We start from the raw sequence: 13,551 nt of genomic DNA on the forward strand, positions 1-13,551 counted from the left end.
TCGAATCATCAAGCAAAGGATAAGCTTCAGTGGATCGCAGTATGGCAGCTGCTCAACCACTTACAACACCTTGCCTGTTACAAAAGTCGTTTACAATTGATTCTAGGCTTTGTCATTGTATTAAATAATGCTTTTATATGTAACTAGCGCGGCATCAGGTGATCAAAGATCCTCCCAATTTACTATGTTACAAATTACATTGGCATCACATCCATTGTCGTTTAAAAAGTAAATTATAAACTTTAAATGGTTTAGAAGCCATACAATGCAAATTGCCCCTTATTTATCATTGCAGTCCAGCACGGATACGACCTTAGAGGCGTTCAGGCATAATCCAACGGACGTAGCGTCATACCACTGTTCGCTCGAACAAGTATTGTGCCATTGGTCCGTACCTGCGGTTCCTCTCGTACTACGCAGGAATGCTGTCGCAACAACGTTTTGTCATTAGTAGGGTAAAACTAACCTGTCTCACGACGGTCTAAACCCAGCTCACGTTCCCTTGCATGGGTGAACAATCCAACGCTTGGTGAATTTTGCTTCACAATGATAGGAAGAGCCGACATCGAAGGATCAAAAAGCGACGTCGCTATGAACGCTTGGCCGCCACAAGCCAGTTATCCCTATGGTAACTTTTCTGACACCTCTTGTTAAAAACTCTTTAAACCAAAAGGATCGATAGGCCGAGCTTTTGCTGTCCCTGTGTGTACTGAACACCGAGATCAAGTCAGCATTTGCCCTTTTGCTCTATGTGTGGTTTCTGTCCGCACTGAGCTGGCCTTGGGACACCTCCGTTATTATTTGAGAGATGTACCGCCCCAGTCAAACTCCCTACCTGGCAATGTCCTTGAATTGGATCATACCTGAGTAATTGGAGTTATACCAAATTTTCAAATCAAAAATACATAAATGCACCGTTTTATTAAAGAATTTGTTTGCGATTATATAACAAACTCGTGATACTTTGATCAAGAAGCTTGCATCAAAACCCAATACCATAAGATATAATAAATATATCCGTATAATGGCTAGGAAATGATACACGTTCCATTTAATCAAGTAAGTAAGGAAACAATAAGAGTAGTGGTATTTCATTGGCGATACCAAACCGAGGTCTAATATCTCCCACTTATTCTACACCTCTTATGTCTCCTTACACTGCCAGATTAGAGTCAAGCTCAAAAGGGTCTTCTTTCCCCGCTAATTATTCCAAGCCCGTTCCCTTGGCTGTGGTTTCGCTAGATAGTAGATAGGGACAGGTGTGTCTCGGATCCCTCCGAACTTATTTAACGTGACGTGTTCCGCACTGAAGGGATTACAGCCACGGCATTCTAATATACCCACAAGGGAGTATATAATGCAAGGGTCTGGGTTAAGCGCCAAACCAACGCCCTGGACTAGAAGCTATAGCTATGTACATAGCAACCACCCCAGTAGCAATTTAAGTACTTGCTTGTCGGGCAAGCACTCCCCCTTGCATAGGGGCGAGATCTATCTAAAATCTCTACTGTTCTTTGGGTCGCAGCACCCGAGTTGTATTAACGCAACATCCACGTCGAGCCCGGGGACTCTACCCGCGATATAGGTGTCAACCACAGCCACCACGAAACTCCCACTAGGGGGCCGACCTCAATGAGTAGCCTTGGAGAACCACTCAACCCGTGGCACCGAAATTTCAGGCTCGGTGGGCCTCACCCCTTCAGCTCCGACAAGCTCGGATGGGGCAACCATGTCATATTAGTCGCCTCCTACGACAAGCAATGACAAGCTGTGGCAGTATTCTTCGCCGTTGCCACACGGCAAGGGAGTTTTGGGACTATTGTCCCGGCGCCTGCGGTTCATCCCTCGTCGCTTCCATCCTACGCCTCGAGAAGGCAGCATCAGCAAAAGCTCCTAGGAGACGCATCCGTTCTGGGGTCTCGACTACTCCTGCGACGTTCCATCTTTCTTGGACTCGAACAATGCCAAGGGCATCCAAGTCACGCAAATCGCTATAGAGGCGGCACTCACATAGTACGTGAAGCCAGTCCTCACTCTCCTCTCCACATGAGCATGCGGTTGTGGTGCTGAGGGTTCTACCATGGAGGAAAGCGTTGAACGACCCGTGTCCTGTCAGCAAGAATCCGGCTCTTAAGGTGAAGACAAAGTCCTTCCTCTTGTAGACGAACGCTGCCTCTGGGAAAAACTGGCGAGTCACAAAACCGTGAGCCGCTTGGTCCCATCTGAGTTGCCACTCATTTAGCAGACATTCGTCTAGCAGAGCCATCTTGGATTTCCAGTCCAACACAGACAAGTCCTGTCCATAGAGCCAGTCGCTCTCGTCCAGGGGAACGTGCTTTCTGAGCTTAAACTTCACTGCCATCCTGTGAGCATCTAAATCCATTGGAGGAGCACCAGCAAGCACCTGCAGTGCCACCGTGGACACTGTGCGGCATACCGGTAGGCATCCTAATAGGATGGTCCTCTGGCACGAGGTGAGGAGTCTTAAGGACTTGCCCTTGCTCGCCGCCTTGTACCAGACCGAGGCACCGAAGAGTGCACAGGGGACCATGAGTCCGCTGTATATCGTCCTCTTAGCACGGGAGCTGAGCCCCCAATCGACTCGGAGCACCCGTGCTAGCCCTCCGGCAACTCCAGCCAGCCGATCTCTGAGAGCAGAGATATGCGGGAGAAAGCTCATCCGCTCGCCGACTAAGATGCCAAGGTACCGGCATTTGGTGACGTATGGCAGGCTTGCTCCAGCAAACCGTACCGTCGGTCTCCTAGTGTCTGAAAGATTCCCTTTCAGCAACATGATTGCCGTCTTGCTGGTTGACACACTCACTCCAACCTCAGCTCCCCAGGCTCCCACGATGTCCATCAACTGCTCACCCTTTCGCTCCAGATCGGCACGGGAATTCCCATCGACGAAAAGTAGCAAGTCATCTGCAAACGCGCTCAGAGCACAATGTGGCTCCAGGCGCTGAAGCAGCACATCCATCAGTAGGTTCCAAATAAATGGACCACTGACGGACCCTTGCGGGCAGCCCCGTGTAACCGACACTGTGGCCGCTTCGTAACTGCTGATGATACTGGCACTTCGACCGGAGAAATAACTTTTCCACAAGTCTATCTCTCGACAGCCGACGTCGATAAGCCGATCCAGCACCGCGTTCCACTCAACATTGTCGAAGGCACCCTTGAAATCAACAAAGATTCCCAGCACCCTCCTCTCGCGGCTGGTGGAAACGGTGTTTTTAGCGTGCATCCACGCATCCTCAACGCAGCGTCCAGGCCGAAATCCAAATTGCCATCTGCAGCCATCCGGTAGCACATCCTTCAGTCGATTCACCATGATCCCTTCCAGCACCTTTCCGAACACTGGCAAAAGGCATATGCCACGATAAGAGGCAGGATCGCTCCTGTCCTTATCTGGCCCCTTTACCAGCGGTATCACTCTCGGGTGTTTCCACTCGGCAGGAAAATATCCTTCCGAGAGGCATCGAGAGTACAACTTCGTCAGGTGCTGAGGGATAGCACGCCATACCTCCTTGACGATCCCACCCGTGATGCCGTCCATTCCCGGCGATCGCCGGCTTCTCAGCTTCGCGACGCTGGTTGCCACCTCGAAGGCTTCGAGGGTCGGTGGAGCAGCAGGAGTTATACCCTCACGCACTGTGGATTCCGCAACAGGGAAGAAGTTGCGGAGGAGTATATCTGCGCAGTCGTGCCATGTCGTAAGTAGCGCGCCGTTCGACCTAAGACATCCAAGATCGGTTGTCTTTTTCCGGCCTCGGCATATTCGGTAGGCGTGCCCCCATGGATCATCCTTGTGCCGTCCCACGAAGTCCCGCCAGTTTTGTTCCTTTGTCATCAGGATAAGCTTCTTATACTGGCCTGAGGCAAGCCTTAATCCAGCGGCAAGTCGCTCAACATCGCCGGTGCCACTCCGACGAGCTGCCTGCAGCCTGCGCCTCAGTCTCCTGACCTCTTGGCGCTTGGTACTCAGTTCAGGATTCCACCATATTACGTTTCCCCTTGCTGCAGGTATCCTGCGCCCTATTACCCTGTCGCACACTTCATGTACGATGGAGCGAAGGGCTGACACATGATCATCCAACGGCGATTCCTCCAGTTCCTCGAGACATTCAGCTACATCCCTTAGTTCTACTCTGAATCTTCGCCAACTTGCATTGGAGAGCCTCCATTGCGGTACCGGAGCTAGGCTCTCAACGGTACTGCTTGGATCTGGAGTAACCTCAACAGTGATGATGTTGTGGTCACTCAGCTCCCAGAAGTCAACTCTCCATTCGTATGTTGCCCACACACGCGCTGCTTCGTTGGTGAAGGTCACGTCGATATCACTTCTGGAGCGGTGATTATCGAACGTGAACACCTGGCTGGCCGTATTAAGCACACAGACACCGCTTGCGATGATCCACTCGTCCATGTGCTGTCCCCGTTCGCGATTCAGACGGTCTCCAGAGTTAGCTGGAGTTTTGCTGAACCACATCGGGGAAACCGCATTCGCATCAAGTCCGAGGATTGTCGGTGTCCTGCTGGCTAGCAGCAGAACCGTATCCAGGTAGTCAGTGTAGGGCTGCAGGGCAGCTGAGTACTGGCAGTATACGGAGGACAGAAAAATGGTGCCGTATTTTCCTGTGACACTCACGCACACTCCATAATCCGTCGTCAATGTCTCGATGGGCATGCAGATGGCAGACGGGTCGTCCACGATGATGGCAGCTTTCTTCCTTTTGTCAGCGAAGATTCTCATGCCTCCAGGGAGTCCAGTGAGACGCTTGCCTGCGTCCACATAGGGCTCCTGAATGAGTGCGAACAGGTGGCCAGCATCTCTCATCCGCTTTGCAATCTCGATGACAGCGCAACGGCCTCGACCACAATTCGCTTGGATGAAGCTGAACATGTTAATGTCTAGCTTGCACCCTGGCTAGCACAGCGCTATATATCGGGCATCCACCCGAGAGCATATAGTGCCCCGAGGGTAGCCCTTTATGGCGGCAGTTACGGCAGTCCACCGCATTTTTGCACTTCGCCGCGACGTGGTCGTTCTGTCCGCACTGGCGGCAGACCTGGTTTTCTCTAGCGTACCGACACTCGCTGACTTTGTGGTCAAAACCAAGGCATCGGTGGCACGCATAGGTGCGCACTTGAGAGCGGCAGCGGTAAGAGAACCACTTGATATACACCCTCCCGCTTTCGAGAACGGCCAACGCCTGATCATCTACTTCCAGCGTCACGTTTATAGTGGCGCTGTTAGCTGCTGACCAGGGCTTGGTCGCCAGGACTACCGCCTTCTGGAACTCCTTCAGCGACATCTCCTCGAAGTTTTTCTCTTTTAACTCCATCATGAACTCATCCGGCGTCACAGTGGTGTCCACATCCTGTACCGTCACCCTGGGTTTTGCGGCAGTGTTTTTGGACACCTTAAGGCCCACCTCAGCGAATTTTGCGGAGGCAACGATTTTCGACATCTCCGCCTGCGATGGCGTGCGAATAATCGCGCCGCCCCGCTTCAACTCTCGCACCTCATGCACTCTGACGCCCAAAGCAGGCGCTACCTCTTTGCGGACCTTGTCCGCAATTTGCCTCCCTGATAAGGCCGGATCATCACATGCAACGACTGCCGACCAGGTCTCCCGGATTTTCCGCGGTGCGGCTACAGGGGCATAGGGGGCGACAGGGGCAGCAGGTGAGGCGATAAGGTGCGCGCCTCTAGCAGCGGCGGCTGCGTATGAGACGGCCGAGGCAACCGGTGCCTGCTTCTTAAGGCGGTCCTCAAGCACTCCAATCCGTATAAGGAGGGCTGCAACAACCTCCTCGTAGCGGTTGGCTACGGACTGCACCTTCACATTTGTGGCCGGGTTGGCATAGGAGACCATGAACATCCTACCGATCTCCGATCGGATGTCCCCCATCTCGGCAGCGACGGCACCATTACCTCTCCACTCCCTATCCGAGAAGGATTTTAGAGGACTGGCTGGTGCAACGAAGGTCTTCTCGTGTTCAGCAGAGGATGCAGCAGCGGCGGGGGCTGCGGGAGCGGCAGGGGCTGCGGCAAGGGCAGCGACAGGGGCAGCGGCAGCGGCAGCAGCAGGGGCAGCGGCAGCGGCAGCGGCAGCGGCAGGGGCTGTCGCAGTGTCAGCGGCAGTTGCATCCAGTGCCATCAACTTGCACCTAGAGGCGTCCCTCAGCGGCGCTTTATTGCGCTTACCTCTGGGTCGTCCTCTGCCCCCACTGCTTCCCCTACTACTAGCACTCTCACTGCCAGAATCTCCAACATCCATTTTGGGTGGCGCCATCCGCCGGTTATCGGCAGTTCCAACCCAAAAGCTTTTCCACCAAGGACTTACCCCTTTATTATCAGCTGGTCGGAAAGCTCTATCAGCTGATCAGCTGATAAAAGTTTAGCGATGACACAAACCGCACAGCTGTTTTAGGCAAAATGTGCCTAAATAAGCCTAACGCCTCTCTCAAGAGAGCGCCTCTCTCGTGACACACGTGGCGCAATGGAAAATTTCCAATGGGAAAAACCCAATTTCACCCGGTTTCACCACTTTTACACAGGGAAAACACGCGCACTGGGTTCGCAGGCACAAAACACGAATTTTCGTGCTGTTTCTAGCTTCGTATCTGGTCTCTATCAGTCAATATTGGCTACACTCGCGGAGCGTACGGAAAACACGTCTGTTCGCACGAGCAATCTAACACCGACTGAGTAGATAGGGACAGTAGGAATCTCGTTAATCCATTCATGCGCGTCACTAATTAGATGACGAGGCATTTGGCTACCTTAAGAGAGTCATAGTTACTCCCGCCGTTGACCCGCGCTTACTTGAATTTCTTCACTTTGACATTCAGAGCACTGGGCAGAAATCACATTGTGTCAACACCCGCTAGGGCCATCACAATGCTTTGTTTTAATTAGACAGTCGGATTCCCCAAGTCCGTGCCAGTTCTGAATTGATTGTTAATTGATAATCGTTATAATTAATAAGAACTAATTGGTTTAACCCAATTAGTATTCTTAAAAATTTTAGCAAGAAAGTTCCACAATTGGCTACGTAACTAAACTATCCGGGGAACAAGTAACTAACATAAATGCTAGAAACTCTATTTACCCAGAACGAGCACATAAACCATGTTATTGTTTCCCAATCAAGCCCGACTATCTCAATCTTCAGAGCCAATCCTTATCCCGAAGTTACGGATCTAATTTGCCGACTTCCCTTACCTACATTATTCTATCGACTAGAGACTCTTCACCTTGGAGACCAGCTGCGGATATTGGTACGGCCTGTTGAGAAGTTTGCGTGTCCCCACCATAAATTTTCAAGGTCCGAGGAGAAAATATCGACACAACAGTATATGTCATGCTCTTCTAGCCCATCTACCATATCTCTCTGCGAAAGACTTCCATGGTAGTACGGCTATAAAACAGAAAAGAAAACTCTTCCGATATCTCTCGACGGCTTCTTTATGGTCGTTCCTGTTGCCAGGATGAGCACGAGGCCCATATTTAATAACAAACGGATACTCAACAGGTTACGGAATTGGAACCGTATTCCCTTTCGTTCAAAATTATTCAAGTATATTAATTTAGCTAGATTTTATATAATATATATATTTGTTTGGCATTTGTATTTTACTTGAAAATTTTCGGCTTTCGCCTTGAACTTAGGACCGACTAACTCGTGATCAACCACTGTTCACACGAAACCCTTCTCCACTTCAGTCCTCCAAGGTCTCATTCGATTATTTGCTACTACCACCAAGATCTGTACCAATGGCAGCTCCATGCAGGCTTACGCCAAACACTTCTACGCATACCATTGTACCTTCCTACTCACTAAAGTTTCAAAATTTATATTACAAGTAATATAAATCATCTACTTTAGCGGTAATGTATAGGTATACAACTTAAGCGCCATCCATTTTAAGGGCTAGTTGCTTCGGCAGGTGAGTTGTTACACACTCCTTAGCGGATTTCGACTTCCATGATCACCGTCCTGCTGTTTTAAGCAACCAACGCCTTTCATGGTATCTGCATGAGTTGTTAATTTGGGCACCGTAACATTACGTTTGGTTCATCCCACAGCGCCAGTTCTGCTTACCAAAAGTGGCCCACTGGGCACATTATATCATAACCTTGAACTTCATATCAAGAAAGTTAAGGTTCTTACCCATTTAAAGTTTGAGAATAGGTTAAGATCGTTTCGACCCTAAGGCCTCTAATCATTCGCTTTACCAGATAAGATTATTTTATATAATATTAAAATGCACCAGCTATCCTGAGGGAAACTTCGGAAGGAACCAGCTACTAGATGGTTCGATTGGTCTTTCGCCCCTATACTCAATTCTGACAATCGATTTGCACGTCAGAACTGTTTCGGTCTTCCATCAGGGTTTCCCCTGACTTCAACCTGATCAAGTATAGTTCACCATCTTTCGGGTCACAGCATATATGCTCAAGGTACGTTCCAGTTAGAGGCATAAATAATATAAATATCATTATACATAACTATATAGAACGCCCCGGGATTGTGTTAATTAGCTATAAATAGTTAAAAAACTAATCCCATTATTAGTCAAGTTAATTACGCTATTAGGTTTATATCCCAATAACTTGCACATATGTTAGACTCCTTGGTCCGTGTTTCAAGACGGGTCCCGAAGGTATCCTGAATCTTTCGCATTGTTAATCCTACAAGTGCATATAATAAACACAAAAATCAATGATAATTATGCCATTATATAATTCCGAAAAATTAACGCACTGTATTCATATAAATCTATCAGCACTTTATCAAATTAATAACATTTATTCTGTGTTAAAATGCAAGCAAATTAATTTGAATAAACTATAAGTTATATTTTATGATAAATTTGGTATGCTAATAGATTACAATGTCCTTATATGGAAAAAATGCACACTATTATCATAATATTGTTTAAATATTACAATTCTAATGATGAATTTTCCATAACGGATATTCAGGTTCATCGGGCTTAACCTCTAAGCAGTTTCACGTACTGTTTAACTCTCTATTCAGAGTTCTTTTCAACTTTCCCTCACGGTACTTGTTTACTATCGGTCTCATGGTTATATTTAGTTTTAGATGGAGTTTACCACCCACTTAGTGCTGCACTATCAAGCAACACGACTCTTTGGAAACATCATCTAGTAATCATTAACGTTATACGGGCCTGGCACCCTCTATGGGTAAATGGCCTCATTTAAGAAGGACTTAAATCGTTAATTTCTCATACTAGAATATTGACGCTCCATACACTGCATCTCACATTTGCCATATAGACAAAGTGACTTAGTGCTGAACTGATTTCTTTTCGCTCGCCGCTACTAAGAAAATCCTTGTTAGTTTCTTTTCCTCCCCTAATTAATATGCTTAAATTCAGGGGGTAGTCCCATATGAGTTGAGGTTGTGTATAACTTTTATATGCAATTAATTCTTTATATATAATGATAAAACATTTTATTAAATTCGTTATATTAATAATATCTGTATATAAATGGCATTTGTTTGATTTAACGAATCAACGAAGAACAATAATATTGTCAACGGTTTTCTATTTTCTAATCATTAATAAGAGACAATTCTAGATAAATTTTTATGCTAGACATTTCTCAGTATCATTTGATTGAAAAAGAAAATATTTCTCTTCGTTTTTCACATTCAAATTATTTACTAATGTGAGATAATGTTTTTCATATATTTTTTAATATTATGAATAAAATAATTAAATTATTATTATCCAATAATATACCATATGCTTATAAAATTTCATTATAAAATTTGTATAAGCAACTTAATTAGCATAGTCTTACAACCCTCAACCATATGTAGTCCAAGCAGCACTATAAAATTAATTAAAGTACATAACAGCATGGACTGCGATATGCGTTCAAAATGTCGATGTTCATGTGTCCTGCAGTTCACACGATGACGCACAGTTTGCTGCGTTCTTCATCGACCCATGAGCCGAGTGATCCACCGCTTAGAGTTTTATAAATTGGTTTCTTAATTTTGTCAAATATGTTTTTATTGAAAGAAATTAAAAATACACCATTTTACTGGCATATATCAATTCCTTCAATAAATTTATTTTTATACCTAAAACGAATGCTGCGAAATGTCTTAGTTTTATATAACCAATATATATCAAAGTATTTCTTTTTAAATTGCATTTATTGTAAATAAATATATATATATATATATTAATACTTTTTTAGCGATATAAATTGAAATTTATATAAAACATTAACCTGTATAAAACCAGGTACAACATTGTACATTTTAGGTTGTTGCATTATCCAATGTATGCGCATAACTGAGATGAACAATACATATCGCAACGCGTGTATATTATGGTCCATATACACACAGTATTTTAATTGTGTTTATATACAATAATAATTTAATATTATTATTTTAATAATTCGATTTGCTTGTTCGAATTTTTATTTGTTTGTTTTGGCTGCTTATTATTTCTCTCATATGTATTAAATACAATATATAATTTTAATATTTGCATTATTTCGATTTGCTTGTTCGAAATTTCATTTGATCTATATTAGATCATATACATTTTGGCAATTCATATTTTATTTGTATTACTATAATGTATTTATTATAATATAAACAAATATTTTATTAACGGTAAGGATATACAATAATAATTTAATATTATTATTTTAATAATTCGATTTGCTTGTTCGAATTTTTATTTGTTTGCTTTGGCTGCTTATTATTTCTCTCATATGTATTAAATACAATATATAATTTTAATATTTGCATTATTTCGATTTGCTTGTTCGAAATTTTATTTGATCTATATTAGATCTCATATACATTTTGGCAATTCATATTTTATTTGTATTATTATAATGTATTTATTATAATATAAACAAATATTTTATTAACGGTAAGGATATACAATAATAATTTAATATTATTATTTTAATAATTCGATTTGCTTGTTCGAATTTTTATTTGTTTGCTTTGGCTGCTTATTAATTTCTCTCATATGTATTAAATACAATATATAATTTTAATATTTGCATTATTTCGATTTGCTTGTTCGAAATTTCATTTGATCTATAATAGATCTCATATACATTTTGGCAATTCATATTTTATTTGTAATACTATAATGTATTTATTATAATATAAACAAATATTTTATTAACGGTAAGGATATTAAAACATTAATGATCCTTCCGCAGGTTCACCTACGGAAACCTTGTTACGACTTTTACTTCCTCTAAATAATCAAGTTCGGTCAACTTTTGCGAAACAACCGTAACACGCAAGGCGTCACAGTGATCACGTCCGGAGACCTCACTAAATAATTCAATCGGTAGTAGCGACGGGCGGTGTGTACAAAGGGCAGGGACGTAATCAATGCGAGTTAATGACTCACACTTACTGGGAATTCCAAGTTCATGTGAACAGTTTCAGTTCACAATCCCAAGCATGAAAGTGGTTCAGCGGTTTACCCGGACCTCTCGGTCTAGGAAATACACGTTGATACTTTCATTGTAGCGCGCGTGCAGCCCAGGACATCTAAGGGCATCACAGACCTGTTATTGCTCAATCTCATTATTGCTAGACGCAATTTGTCCATTTAAGAAGCTAGTGTCCTTATAATGGGACAAACCAACAGGTACGGCTCCACTTATATAAACACATTCAAACACAATAAACATTTTACTGCCACCATGAATGAAGGCTATATAAGCTTCAACACCATAATCCTGAAGATATCTATTTAATATATTTGAGTCTCGTTCGTTATCGGAATTAACCAGACAAATCACTCCACGAACTAAGAACGGCCATGCACCACCACCCATAGATTCGAGAAAGAGCTATCAATCTGTCTTACACACTTATGTTCGGACCTGGTAAGTTTTCCCGTGTTGAGTCAAATTAAGCCGCAGGCTCCACTCCTGGTGGTGCCCTTCCGTCAATTCCTTTAAGTTTCAGCTTTGCAACCATACTTCCCCCGGAGCCCAAAAGCTTTGGTTTCCCGGGAAGCGACTGAGAGAGCCATAAAAGTAGCTACACCCAATTGCTAGCTGGCATCGTTTATGGTTAGAACTAGGGCGGTATCTGATCGCCTTCGAACCTCTAACTTTCGTTCTTGATTAATGAAAACATCTTTGGCAAATGCTTTCGCTTAAGTTAGTCTTACGACGGTCCAAGAATTTCACCTCTCGCGTCGTAATACTAATGCCCCCAAACTGCTTCTATTAATCATTACCTCTTGATCTGAAAACCAATGAAAGCAGAACAGAGGTCTTATTTCATTATCCCATGCACAGAATATTCAGGCATTTGAAGCCTGCTTTAAGCACTCTAATTTGTTCAAAGTAATTGTACCGGCCCACAATAACACTCGTTTAAGAGCACTAATGCAGGTTTTTAAATAGGAGGAACATATGAAAAAATACAAGTATCTAAGCACATGTAAGAACTCCACCGGTAATACGCTTACATACATAAAGGTATAGTACTAACCACAATTGTAAGTTGTACTACCCGTATGAAGCACAAGTTCAACTACGAACGTTTTAACCGCAACAACTTTAATATACGCTATTGGAGCTGGAATTACCGCGGCTGCTGGCACCAGACTTGCCCTCCAATTGGTCCTTGTTAAAGGATTTAAAGTGTACTCATTCCAATTACAGGGCCTCGGATATGAGTCCTGTATTGTTATTTTTCGTCACTACCTCCCCGAGCTGGGAGTGGGTAATTTACGCGCCTGCTGCCTTCCTTAGATGTGGTAGCCGTTTCTCAGGCTCCCTCTCCGGAATCGAACCCTGATTCCCCGTTACCCGTTGCAACCATGGTAGTCCTAGATACTACCATCAAAAGTTGATAGGGCAGACATTTGAAAGATCTGTCGTCGGTACAAGACCATACGATCTGCATGTTATCTAGAGTTCAACCAATATAACGATCTTGCGATCGCTTGGTTTTAGCCTAATAAAAGCACATGTTCCATAAGGTTCATGTTTTAATTGCATGTATTAGCTCTAGAATTACCACAGTTATCCAAGTAACTGTTAACGATCTAAGGAACCATAACTGATATAATGAGCCTTTTGCGGTTTCACTTTTAATTCGTGTGTACTTAGACATGCATGGCTTAATCTTTGAGACAAGCATATAACTACTGGCAGGATCAACCAGAATAATGTTTTTATTCATATTTCATTCATATTTTTTGAATAGAAATTAGCAATATATATGTTGTTATAGATTTTATTTCTATCGAATACGGCCATTTTTATATAGCATTCGTATACGTTTGTTTTCCAATTTATACTTGTTTCGCCACTAATAATAACAAGTTTTTATTGATGTCAAAAAGAATCATATTCTTTATAAACACAATATTTATTTTTCATATATTTTCTTTATATATGCACATTTCATTCTAAAATATCATTTTTGTTCGACATACATAATATATTGTATCCACACATGTACAATTTTTGTTTAACCAATATAAGATATTGAG

General features: G+C 43.5%; 2 non-coding genes and 1 pseudogene across 2 annotated transcripts; all 3 read right to left on the reverse strand.

Annotated features, from left to right (window-relative positions):
* LOC127011981 (large subunit ribosomal RNA) lies at positions 1-9,444 on the reverse strand (annotated as a pseudogene).
* Positions 9,445-9,846: 402 nt separating this feature from the next.
* LOC127011895 (5.8S ribosomal RNA) lies at positions 9,847-10,025 on the reverse strand. The gene has a single exon (XR_007765353.1). It is a non-coding gene; the product is annotated as a 5.8S ribosomal RNA (ribosomal RNA).
* Positions 10,026-11,228: 1,203 nt separating this feature from the next.
* Positions 11,229-13,223, reverse strand: LOC127011878 (small subunit ribosomal RNA). The gene has a single exon (XR_007765336.1). It is a non-coding gene; the product is annotated as a small subunit ribosomal RNA (ribosomal RNA).
* Between the last annotated feature and the right edge of the window lie 328 nt (positions 13,224-13,551).

Source organism: Drosophila biarmipes, unplaced genomic scaffold (assembly GCF_025231255.1).
Source record: "Drosophila biarmipes strain raj3 unplaced genomic scaffold, RU_DBia_V1.1 ptg000016l, whole genome shotgun sequence".
NCBI lineage: Eukaryota > Metazoa > Arthropoda > Insecta > Diptera > Drosophilidae > Drosophila > Drosophila biarmipes.